At 42.8% G+C, this 12,481-nt stretch overlaps 1 long non-coding RNA gene and 1 pseudogene across 1 annotated transcript in view; one reads left to right on the top strand and one right to left on the bottom strand.

Moving 5' to 3' along the window:
- The window catches only part of LOC150005861 (uncharacterized), a 63,945-nt gene extending 54,251 nt beyond the window's left edge, over nt 1-9,694 (top strand). Inside the window, exon 4 of the long non-coding RNA XR_016511900.1 lies at nt 6,580-9,694. This is a non-coding gene — a long non-coding RNA (uncharacterized LOC150005861). The remainder of the gene's footprint in view (nt 1-6,579) is intronic.
- On the bottom strand, nt 246-546 carry LOC150005862 (large ribosomal subunit protein eL36 pseudogene; annotated as a pseudogene).
- Nucleotides 9,695-12,481: the final 2,787 nt, after the last annotated feature.

Here is a 12,481-nt window from a genome sequence, read left to right on the forward strand (position 1 = left end):
CAACAGAAAAACTGTACTTTAGAGGGAGTGATGATTATCCAGCTCAGGGGTATTTTTTACAAGAGATAAGATGTTGAACGCTAGGGTCAATGGGAAGGGGAGTGCATATTGTTAACTGGGCGGTTGGGAGAGCAAGAGAGGAATTGAATCTATGTGAAAATGCTTTAAGTCCATAATAGGAAAACACTGTATCTAGGTTACCGATTTTTTTTAACGAGTTTTATTACACACAAAGGGGATGGAGCTCAGTCCCTCTTGGCTGCTGCCTTCCTGGTGGCTGCAGGGACACTGCTCAGCTCCTCTCTCTTCCTCTTGGCACAGATCTGCATCCCCATCTTTTTCTTTATGAACTTCAGAGCCTTCTTGTCCTTAGGGGCCTTGAGCAGCTCCATGGCGCATCACTCAAAAAGACAAAGCCACATACCTTGCGAATCATGTCCCGCATGAACTTCGTGTGCTTGGCATGGTGGCCACTGTGCCTCAGCTTGCTCACGTTCTTGGTCACCTTGTGGCTTTCATTGAGGCCAGGACCATGGTGTAGCACAGAGCCAGGGCTGCTGCTCCGCAATGGCCACGGCAGAAGGACTGACACCTGTACCTAGCTTATTATACCCTGCACCATAAACTGCAGAAGATATTCAAGTGGAAAGATAAAACAGCTCCCCAAATCAACAGAAAATAGTGTCTACATGTCTTGTAGACAGAAGAGCAGCTTCTTATTGAGCAACTGTTAAATACGGAATTCAAGGTTTGTGTTAGGGGCAAGGTATGTGTGTCCATGAGGTAGGCAGGGCCAATCTTGGCAACCTACCACTTCCCTCTAGAAACTCTGAACTTTGCCACTTACGCCCCTCCTCCTGAACTTCTTATACTGTTCTCCTTCAGTTCACTGCCCCTTCTTCCACGTAAAAACTGCCAGTTACAAGTATGGTGTACTGGTAAATGTTCAACAACTGGCTAACCAGAAAAAATAAATAAACCTCTGATTTGAAGCATTTGCTTTTTCTATAATATAAATACTCTCGCCATGGCTGGCAGTAAGCTGCCACATGCCATTATTGAACACAAAGTTGGGAGATGGTCCGAACTGACCCCAGCAGAGCACTGGAACCATGAGGGCGAAAGGGCAAGAAGGAAAGTAAAGATTCCAAAGGACATCATAGGGTGGCTTATAGCCTTCCCAGAAGGGAGAGAAGGGGAATTAAGTTGATGAAGACTCAGATTGCTTCCTTTATCTTTAGTTACTGTAGGTCAGAAGCACAGCTGTCTACTTCAAGTCCAAGGGTTTGGTCACCTTGTCTCCTTGGCTCTATGCTGCAGATTGGCCAACTCAACCAACCTATGTCTTAGCTTCTACTTTATTCAGAACTTTATGTCATAGCTTTAAAAGAATCAGAAAGTCAGCAGGAGAAAAGGTTGTAGGACAGCCAGAGTCACCTGTGTTCTATAATATATTTACTGAAGCGCCATCCATAAACAGTATCTGCACTCTGAAATGCTCACACCCTCCCTTCATGGACTCACCACACCCCATTCTCTCCAGCCTGAGTGTAGTCCAGTGACTCCCACCCAGCTTCCTCAGGTATACACACCCCACTTCTCTGGCCAGAGTTCAAGCCCTCACCTGGTTTCCTTGGACATCATCCAAGAGCTACATACCTGTCTTTTCTGGGTGATCTCCAGCTGGCACATCACTTTCTTCCCTTGGGGACAGTAGCAGGTAATGCATATCTAATTTGCTGCAGGCACTGGGAGACAGCTTAGACCTGTCCCCCTGTCCACAAGCACTGCCTTGGGGGCTCAATGTTGGTCCTCTAAAGGCTTGAACCAGGGACCCCATCATTTTTGGGTACCTCCCAAGCTGCAAAACCATTGATTTCTGTTTGTTGCAGCTCTGGCTCAGCAGATCCATTTTCTCTTGACCTTTATCGACAAATCACAGCCCTGAATTTCCCATAACTGCTCTGGTTGCTCACCTTTTGTTTTTTTCCGGAAAGCATCCCGTACTAGGAATACAGCTCCCTATAGATAGCCCAAATTAACACTTCTCAACCTTCAGGAAAACTAATTTCTTGTTAACTTATCTTTGATGTCTAATCTAATTGACAGTGAATTTCAGGAAAGAAACATTTCCACTAACAAGTTAACAGTGTTCAGTTTTATAGTCCTAATGTGTATTTGAAATGTAACAGCCTGTTTAATACTCTCCCCAGATGAAAGGACCATCATTTTTAGATTTATGATTGGGTTTTTATTTCTTTTAAAATAGAAACAGAAGTAGTAGAATTTCCCTTATCTTCAACTGTCAGAGCTGCAGCCTCTTATCTGAGGATCCCTTCTTCTCTACCAACCCAAAGCAGCCACTAGTTGGGTTTATTACTTTTAATTCTCATTCTCTCTCCAGAATGTTCTCTCCTCTGAGCACATAAATACATCACCGCCTCTCCTTAAAAAGACAAGGCCAGCTTAAATGAATGAGGACGGTTGACACTGACAGAAGCACTTCAGGTGGCTTAGCTAACTCATCACAGCTTTTGTGTCTTCTCTCCAGGTTGGCCAAGGCACTGGCTCCAGGGGCCAATGTGTCTTTCCTGCCAGCTGGGACCTTACTCTGCCCTTTGAGTGTTCCATTCAGAGTGAAGGCCAGAGGTCTTCAGACTGAAAAAATGCCTTTAATTCAAGCCCAAGTTATGCAGGAAGGTGTCCCAGCTTCTGCTGTCAGGCCTCAGTCAGAGAGGCTGACCAAGCTGTAGCATCCTTGACCTTTCTTCTTTCTCCCCAGATGTCCAATGAATGTATGTCGCATTTTTCCTCTAACCCTCCCCAGAGGGTTTTCTTCTTTGAGGCCTCTGGTGCATTGGGAAGGCTGCCAATCTGGACACAGAAATGAAAGTGCCTGAGGGGAGAGAGTCTTCCTAAATTCTGGTTGTCAGAGAGATAAACATCACCAAATGGCTCCGAAAGAAAAGATGAAAGGGATTAACATTGTAAGCAGCTGGGAGATTAAACTATCTAAGCGACTAGGCTCAGGATGAGGCAGGAGCTATAGCGGAGAAGATCCTGCAGTGGAATTGCTAGCATTATGAGTGGATTTCAGGGACCTTATCAGAGAAGGCCAACTAGAATAGGCACTAATGAGTCGATGACTCAAATCCATGAACGGGTAAGACCAGAGTTACCAAAGTGATATGGAGGCGACCTGCTATGTAATTGTAGTACCCCCTAAGGACAGGCATTGGGCCGCAGGACGAGATTGGCTGACCCCTGCCCAGTGGTCAGATGATCAGCTATTCAACTAAAATCTGGCTGTGAATATGCCCAGAAGAATTCTTAGTGCATGCACTCAAATATGTTAGCTTTCCCTCTCTTTTATTAAAGCTCTTCTTTGGATGGAGGACTAAACTAGAGGTGGACAGAAAATGCATAAGACCAGGCTTACCTAAGTCTTGTAGATCCTTAGAAAATGGTTTATTGATTACAATGTAATAAGGCTCATCCCCTGTCATGGGAGGTTATGGTGATGGTCTTTAAAGGGTAAAGGATAGTGACAAATGTTCAGAATGTCCCACAGCCACAGAGGGGCTTCCCTTCTGCTGGGACAGGGCTTCATCTTTTTATTCCCAAATGGTTTAATGTTGGGTGTTCCCTTGCCCTTAGAAGGAATAAGACATAGCACCATGCGTTAATATGTCTTGAAATAAGCAGAGGGTGTCAGACGTGGGCATTAACACATATCTTGAAATCAGGAAAGTAGCCTTTCCCTCATCCTCCTCACTTCCAAAAATATCTTTCCAAGATATTCTCTATTGTCTTGCTCAGTGCAGTCAGGTCTTACTGAGTTTGCCTTATAAGGAATTTCAGGGTTTCAAGAGCTCTCGCCATAGGAAGTTTTTCCTACTGTTCTGCCTGAATTGCCTTCTGCTTAATTTTAGTTCATTATATCTGTAAAGTCAGGGAGGGCTTTATGGAGCAAAAGGCCTAATCATCGTGGGAAGCATGAGTCATTCCAAGAACAGTGAGTTGGGCTGGAAGGCAAAGGCTGCTGCAGAGGGGAAGGAAGCCGTGGGTGGGTGTGTTATTGAGAACAGCATCAAAGCAGTCTCTCAACTCTTACTCCCACTAGGGGGTGCCCAGCATCCCAGAATTATCACTATTACTAGGAAGTTGAGGTTTGAGGGGGTTGACTAATAGAAGGGTATGGGCTGACTCCAGTTTCCAGCATCTAAGCCCTGATTTGAGAGGAGATCTGGGGTGGGCGGAGGATATAGAAGGGGAGCGGGAGTGACTTCAGTTCAGTTAGTACACAAATACCTGCTAAGCATTTGGGGATTCTCGGTCCATGAAGAACACTGGTCTTGAAGTCAGTGACGAGAATAATTGTGGACCAGAAATATCCCTCTAAGCCCAGCAGAGATGGTGGCGTATTTTACCCCTGGGGGTCAAGAAGTTGGGGGGATAAGAAATGAACACAGCTGAGGGGTTGAAGGTCAGGGATGCAATAAATATCAAGGATGTGATGAGATTCTGAAACAGTAAGTAATAACTGTGGATAAAGGTCAGGAAGAAGTGAGGTTATTTTGAGGGTCTCAAAACATCTAGTCTTCCAGAACGGCAACAGCAAAACTTTCAGTTATGAATAATTTTATGGCAAGAACATAGAACTTGCACCTTGACAGATGAGTTCAAATTTCAGCTCAAACATCAAGGAGTCACGTGACCTTGGAAATTTAGGCAAGTTATTCAACCTCTTTGATTTGCAATTCTCTCATCTTCAAAATGAGAGTAATGGTAGGAGGGTTATTTGAGAATTTAAAAGATAATATATAGAGAGCATTAAATAAATTTACTCTTCTCCCTTTCCTTTTCCCCTCCTTGTAAATGCCTGAGGACAACGAAAGGAGATGAATATACTACCGTGGTTCTTGTACCCCACGACCTCAGACACCAGGGCTGCAACCCTGAGCAAGAGGGACCTCCTTGGTTTCTAGGCTTTTCTGCACTGCAGAGCTTCAGGGCGTGTGCAGGACATCCTGGTGAAGTCCTGGCCCCTCTGACCCTTTGGATCAGCCCTCATATTTTGCAGGCTTTTGGGCCATAATTTAGAAACCAGCCCCTCAACTAAATTTTTAGAGCTCACCATCTGGTCCTGAGGCTTTCAGTCTTGGAGAATTCACTTGTTTTGCCCAAAGTTAGAGAGCTGTCGCCTGGCCTGGAATTCAGGTGCCACGTACCTTTGCACATCACCAATTGATCCATGCTTGTGTGAAAATGACTCACAATTCTTCGCAGCACAGTTTTCCAAAGTATGGGCCATAGACAACTTACACCAACATTAGCAGGTGGGTTTGATAAAAATGCAGATTCCTGGCTCCCTGACACACGTGTGCAATCCAATTCACTGAAGTTGAAATGCAATGGCTTACACTTATCAGCCCCAGGTAACACTTTTACATGGAAACATAGTGCCTTAATCTTCCAGAGTACTCTTTAGTGGAGGAAAGTTGGGGCCCTGGGGCAAAGTTGGGGCCCTCAGGCAGAGTTCTTGGTGCTTTGGAAATCATACCCTACAGGTGTTTCTGATCCTGCCTCTTTCTAGACCCAACTCTGTCCCTAGTTACTTACTTCCCCTGGAACTTCTTAAATGTTGTTAGAACCATCGCTGTGAATGTCACAGGAGAACATTTCTGTGGCTACCCGATGAGACAGTGTGATTTGGAAAGGTCAGTTTGATTCACTCTTGACCACAGTAATTATCTGGCTTTCTGTCAAGGCAGTGGGGGAAGGGGAGTTTTGGTTCTTGTTTCTGGGGACTGAATAGCCCAGGATAGAAACTGATCACCAGCTGCCACTTCCTTTGCAGAGAGTGAACACTTGCTGCCAGGTTAGCAGTGCAGGATTGAGGCAACGATGACCTCTTCCTCCAAAGCTGTGAACTCTGATTTCTCAGTCTAGAGAGAGTTGGGCTCTGGACATGAACAGACTCCACAAGCTTCTCCGGACAAGGGCCTGTACCAGCTGCTTTTCAGAAGGAACGTGTGACTGGGGAGCACTCTAGAGAGACAGACTTAGAGAAACAGTAGTGGCAGCAGCTTCCACATTAAGTTTTGACCAGCTCCTGTGGCCCTTGGAGTAAGAGGGTTCACTTTGGCTTGGGGGTGGGGGCAGGGAGCGGGGCGGTGTCTCTGCACTGTAGGACTGCAGGAGGTAGGTATCCAGGGAATATTGGGGGCTGCAGAGAGATTTTCAAATAAAGACTCATGTCAGCTTCAAAGTACCCAAAAATGAGCATAAAAATGCCTCAAGAAGACAGTTGTTGCAACCTTAATTATTTTCTGTGGGAGGTAAATATTAATAAAATAAAACAAAGCAGGTCATTATTGTGTAGCAAGTGTCACTGTCCTGACTGGTGAGCTGGCTGACTCCAGCAGGTCAAGGGCGGGACCCTGCGGAGCTGGTTTCAGCCTCTTTTCTTCAAGGGGGAGCTGCACCCCTGAATGGGTTATTAGTAGTAAAGAGCTCCCCTTCATAAAGAGTCATTTTAATCCGTCCCAATCTATTCTTTCCATTTTCGTTTTCTAGGCTCAAGAGAATTCATCTGACTCTACTGGAGGTGGCTCCCTTCCCTAATCTATTGCTCCATTCCTGAGGCTTCCCCCGTCCTGGGCTCAGAGTGAGCAGGCAGGAGCACCAGAGGAGGCAGCCACCACAGAGATTCAAGGGCACAGACACAGAGCCGCCCCTCCACTGGGCCGGAGGCAAAGAAAAATCCCAGCGTCTTTCTTGTCATCATCTGGTTTTGTTGAACCTGGACAGGAAATGCATTCCAAAGGCAGGAAATGACCCAGAGACCATAACGACATGTGAAAAGCCAACCCGGTGCTTCCGTCACTTTGTTTCAAACTATTCTAATCCGCGTCCTGGGAAGCCTAACCCATTACCAGATGGAGATTTGTTTTCAGCCTCCTCTTGGCATCTGCCACTCCCGGCTGGTGACATTTGCACATTTCAGAAGGCAAACCTGTCCCAACATCTTCAAACTTCCGGAGAGGTGCAGCCCCAGGAAAGTCCTGGGTCGCTGGCTGACAGCATGGACCATCTGATGCGCTTCATCTGCAGCTGAACTGCTGCTGGCCTTCAGCCTAGGACACCAGCGTACCGTGTCTGTTCTTGAAGATTTGCAGAATCTGAAATCAAAATGCCCCGTGTTGCCAGAAAAGACTGGCTCCCTCGCCTGCTTCCTAATCCCTTCTCACCAGGCTTTCCAAAAGAAACCCAATGAGTCAGGAAGGAAGAGAATGTGTCTCAGGGAGATCTGGGGGTGGCCTGGTGGGTTCCTCTTCTTGCTTCTGAAAATTTCCTCTTGTTATACAATGCAGGTAATGGTTAGGGATTGGGTTGTACTTTTTGTTTATATTTTCCCTCTGTTAACTCTCACTTTAAGAGACTCTTCATTTATCACTGATGAAATTAGCTCTGCAAAGGCAGGAGGCCCTCTGTTGAGGAATTAGTCATTGTTACCAAGAAGTTTTGTCTTTACTTTTTTCCCCCTGCAGCAAGGCAAGAGAAAACTCCCACCTCTACTTCCAGAAGGAACCATCATTCAGAGGCTTTGTTCTGGCCCAGGGGCCTGTACTTTTCCTAGGCTTTTAATTTTTACTGAACATCACCCATCAGCCTTCCCACCGAAGGCTGCATGCCAGTTGGATTTTAAGCACAACGAGGTGGCTTCTGGGATACCTGCTCCAAACAGGTGTCCTGGTAATCCCCCCTCAGGTCATCAGAAAGTAGAAAGTAGCTATAGCTGAATGAATAATGTGCCCAACTCTTTCAACACTTTCAAATGTTAAACAGATTAAAGTATAAAGAATCCAATATATTTGTTGACATCTGGTTTGCAGAAAAGCTCGAGCAAGAAAAGAGTGGGAAGTTCAACATCAGGCTGGGGAAGTGGAAACAGCAGTGGTGGGCACTGCTGTCCTGTGTCCTGGCATCAGATACCGGCTCCTGAGTGCAAAACCACCATCTGCCACTGTCTAAAACTGTGTTCTGTTTATTAGGAAAGAGGTTTTAAAAGTATGTCCTAAGCTTGGATTTATCCATGGAAAGGGAGTATAGTCTCCATCAGAAGACAGTAGGTTAATATCAGGGGCAGGTTGTATCAACTGTATGTAGCTGGTAGTAAATGCGAAATAAAAGAAGCCAGGAGATATTCATAAAAGGGGAGGGGGGAGAGAGAGAGCGAGAGAAGAAGAAGGAGGAGAAGGGAAGAAGAGAAAAGAGACTCTTTTGTTGTTGCTGGAAAGAGACAATTTTGCAGGGGATATGAGAGATATATGAGTCTCTGTCTCTCCCCTTTGCTCTGTCTATAGAAAGTGAGCCAGGAAAAAAGCTAGAAACAGGAGACACAGAAGGAAGCCATCTTTCCAACTGTTGATATGAGCCAAACAGGATAAATAGTTCAACTTTTTTCTTTTTTTAAAGAAGATTATATTTATTTATTTATTTATTTTTAGAGAGAGGAGAAGAGAGGGAGAAAGAGAAGGAGAGAAACATTAATGTGTGGTTGCCTCTTGCATGCCCCCAACTGGGGATCTGGCCTGCAACTGAGGCATTTGCCCTGACTGGGAATCGAACCAGCATCCCTCTGGTTTGCAGGTCGGCGCTCAATCCACTGAGCCATACCAGCCAGAGCTTCATCTTTTGATGATGATGACAATAGTAATGATGAAGAGAAGGTACTGACCCAGATGGAAAAAAAGGCTTTTAATTTCAAGCTATGCTTAAATTTCAAAGTACTCCTATCAGATCCACTTGCATAATCTAAGGGACTTTTTACTACAATGACAGGAATTTAGGGTAAGTGAAATAACACAACTGAATAGAAAAATCAGGATTAGATTAAGATGTGATTGTGAGTGGCAAAAAATTAGTGAGAAAGGTATAAAATTATATCTATTTTTGTACTGCTCTCAGTCCTGGTCTAATTGTTTAAAAATTAATATAGTTAAATATTGTATTATTATTTAAATATAAAAGAGTCAAAGATTTTATTATGGTCTCCGGAAGCACATATTTGGGAATCCTGGCCATTGGAAGCCTTCCCGTGTTCTGGAACCTTTCACAATAGACAAAGAACAGAGGAGGGAAGAATATACAGCTTCTTAAGTGTTAGCAGTGTAGGGTCAGAGTTACAACATGACAGTAAATGTTGTATTCTGCTTAACCCTAGGCTTAACAGAGGTAGTTGCTGGACACTTAAAGTAGATGCTTATAATTTTGCAATAGAAGTAGAAAAAGAATAGAATCATGAGTTCCAAACTATGCCCTAGGGGCCCAGGACACCACAGCAAACTCCAGGGGGCGCTGTGGCATATGTTAAGTGTAAAGACTGCATGGTGCTGCTTGACATCGGTTGGACGCCAAGAGAATAAACTACTAGGACAAGATGGTTCACAGTTTCAACACTATATTGTTCTCCAATCCTTTCAAAGATGTCTTATCTTTGATAAGTGGGGTTTTCAGTGGTGGTTATAAAATGCAAGTACCACGTGAAAATCAGTGTGGAACAAGAGGTGCAGGTGGTGGTGTCTACACAGTGTCCAATATTTGAGAAGATGTTCAGTGCCCAATTGGCATACACATCTTTTTATAAGCAACTGTGGTTAAGAATAAAATAAAAATATTTTAATTTCGATTTCTGTATATTGTTTTTTCAATCAGCTATGTTGCTAGGACCTAACTACTGCCCACATGGTATTTCTGTTAGGTATTGCTTTTGGCTTAGGGGCTACTGAGACATGAAGATGCCATGAACTGAGAAAGTTTAGGAACCTCTGGATCAATGGGCAAAGGAGCATTTTAATGGATTAGACTCACCAGTGAGAATAAAAAGTGACTCTATTCTCCTTTCCCCATTTGAGCCAGGGCATTGCTCTCTGTTTTTTCCCCTGTTCCCACATAAAATGAATGTTTTTTTAAAATTAATGCAAATATCTTGTAGACTACTAAAAGTTATCTTGTACAATGGTTCTCAAATCATCTTTGGTTGAGGACATTAAAAAAAATTTCTAATCTTTCATGCTATGTGATGATTAATTTTGTACATTAACTTGCTGGGCCATCTGTGTATGTTACATGCCATTGTATTGGCTCTGACTCCTGGCTATCCTATGAATGAGTGATGTTCACAATGTCCTGTCCTCAACAGCCCTGCTCAGCTCCTGTAAACTCATAACTACAGCTTCTCTGATGGATGCAATTCAACTCCTAGTTGGTCCTCCTTTTTTTTTGCTGCCTTCTATTTTTCTCAACATTATCATCTTTTCCAAGAACCTGCCTTCTCATGATATACTCAAAGTAGGACAGCTTCAGTTTTGTCATTTTTTTCCTCCAGAGATGTTTCAGGCTTAATTTGCTCTAGGATCCCCTTGTTTGTCTTTCTGATGGTCTAGGGTATCCATAGAGCTCTTCTTCAACATTATAACTCAAATGGATCATTTTTTTTTTCTATCAGCGTTCTTTACAACTTTTGCATCTGTACATGGTAATTGGGAATATTAGGGTGTGGTTAGCCTCGGTCTCTAATGACATATCCTTGTTTTTCATGATATTTCCTAATTCTCTCATTGCTGCCTTCCCGTCTTGGCCTTCTTTTGATGTTTTTAGCTGCAGCCTCCATTTGAATTGGTGACTGAACCAAGGTAAGCAAAATCTTTAACAGTTTCAATCTCTTCACTGTTTATGTTGAAGTTGTGTATTTCTTTTGTAGTCATGATTTTTGTCTTCTTGATATTCACATGCAGTCCTGCTTTCACTTTCATCAGAGGTTGTTCCAAATCATTGCTACCTTCTACTAGAAGGATGGTGTCATCTGTGCATCCTAAGTTATTGATACTTCTTCCATCACTTTTCACTCCTCCTTCCTCTGAGTCAGAGCTCAGTTTCTTGTATGACATGCTCTGCATACAGATTAAGCAAATATGGAGATGGATCACACCCTTGTGACACCTTTGCCTACAGGAAGTCATCCTGCCTCTCCATACTCTGTCCTGACAGAGGCTTCCTGTGCACAATGCAGGTTACACATCAGGACAAGCAAGTGCTGAGGCAGGCCCATTTCTTTCAGAGCAACTCCTAGCTTTTCATGATCCATGCAAAGGCTTAACTGTAGTATATAAAACACAGACTAACTTTCTTCTGAATTTCTTTGGAGCACCAGCATCCAGTGAATGCTCACAATTAGATCTCAAGTGCCTCTTCCACTTCTGAATCCTGCTTGAACATCCAGCATTTCTTGCCCCCGATAAAGTAGCATGTTGGGTGACCTTACACATCACTTTATTTGCGTGGAAAATTAGAGCAATGATCCTAGGGTGACTGCACTCCTGGCCCATGAAACCCAGATATTTGATCAAACATTATTATTATAGATGTTTATGTAAATTTTTGGATGAGATTAACATTTAAATCAGTAGACTTTGATTAAAGCAGATTACCTCTATAATGGAGATAGATCTTATGCAATCAGTTGAAGGTCTTGTAGACTAAAGACTGAACTCCCCTGAAAAAGAGGAATTTTACCAGCAGACTACCTTAAAAATGCAATAAAATTAAATTTCTAGGAAAATGATCATATGCTTAAATATTGTAGAAATGTTAAATTGTTCTAAATGTTTCTAAATTCTTGCTTTCCATTTCGATATTTAGTTTGCCTGATTGGTAATAAAGAGTTTGTGGAATACACTGAATAGCATCAATCTCATAAAAAGTATAAATATATACATATATACATGAACACTAACATTTATATACATATGTTTATTTACTTTTTATTTTGAACTAATTTTAAGTTTACTAAAATGTTTCAAAATTGATACAGAGCTTTTCTATATATTTTCTCACCCAAGTTTCCCAATTTTTACATCCAAATAACCACAGTTCAATTTAAAAAATGAAGACATTAACATTAGTACAAAACTATTAATTAAAATACACAGCTTATTCAAATTTCTCCAGATATGTTTTAAATGGTGAAAGCACAACTTCAGGATGTGCAACTTTAATAGGGGCTGGACCAGAAAATTTTTTTGAAGAATCAGTTAAGACCATTGCTTTATTTTCCTGTAGATCAGCTCGTGGGGAACAGAAAACGTTGACAGTAATTGTGGACTGTTGTGTAGGATAATATACAAACCACAAACCTCAGTTAAAAACACCTCACACATGTGATCAAGCCAAAACCACATCTCCTAAGCTTGTTTGTCATCACTGCCAGAAATAAATTCTTTTGTAACTCGAAAGATTAGCCATTAGTGACAGAATGCATATAAAAATGATGTTTGAATGTGAACCTGCAATGTCATGCATTCTTTGGCCAAGTCACCTTTTGTCATCTCTTCTGTAAAGTCTTTTATGACCTTTCACAGTTAGAACCCACAGCCATGGCTTCTGGGGCTCCTACTATAATGACTTTACAAATTTC

This window comes from Furipterus horrens, unplaced genomic scaffold, assembly GCF_987537825.1.
Source record: "Furipterus horrens unplaced genomic scaffold, mFurHor1.1.pri manual_scaffold_6, whole genome shotgun sequence".
In the NCBI taxonomy this organism is placed as follows: Eukaryota; Metazoa; Chordata; class Mammalia; order Chiroptera; family Furipteridae; genus Furipterus; species Furipterus horrens.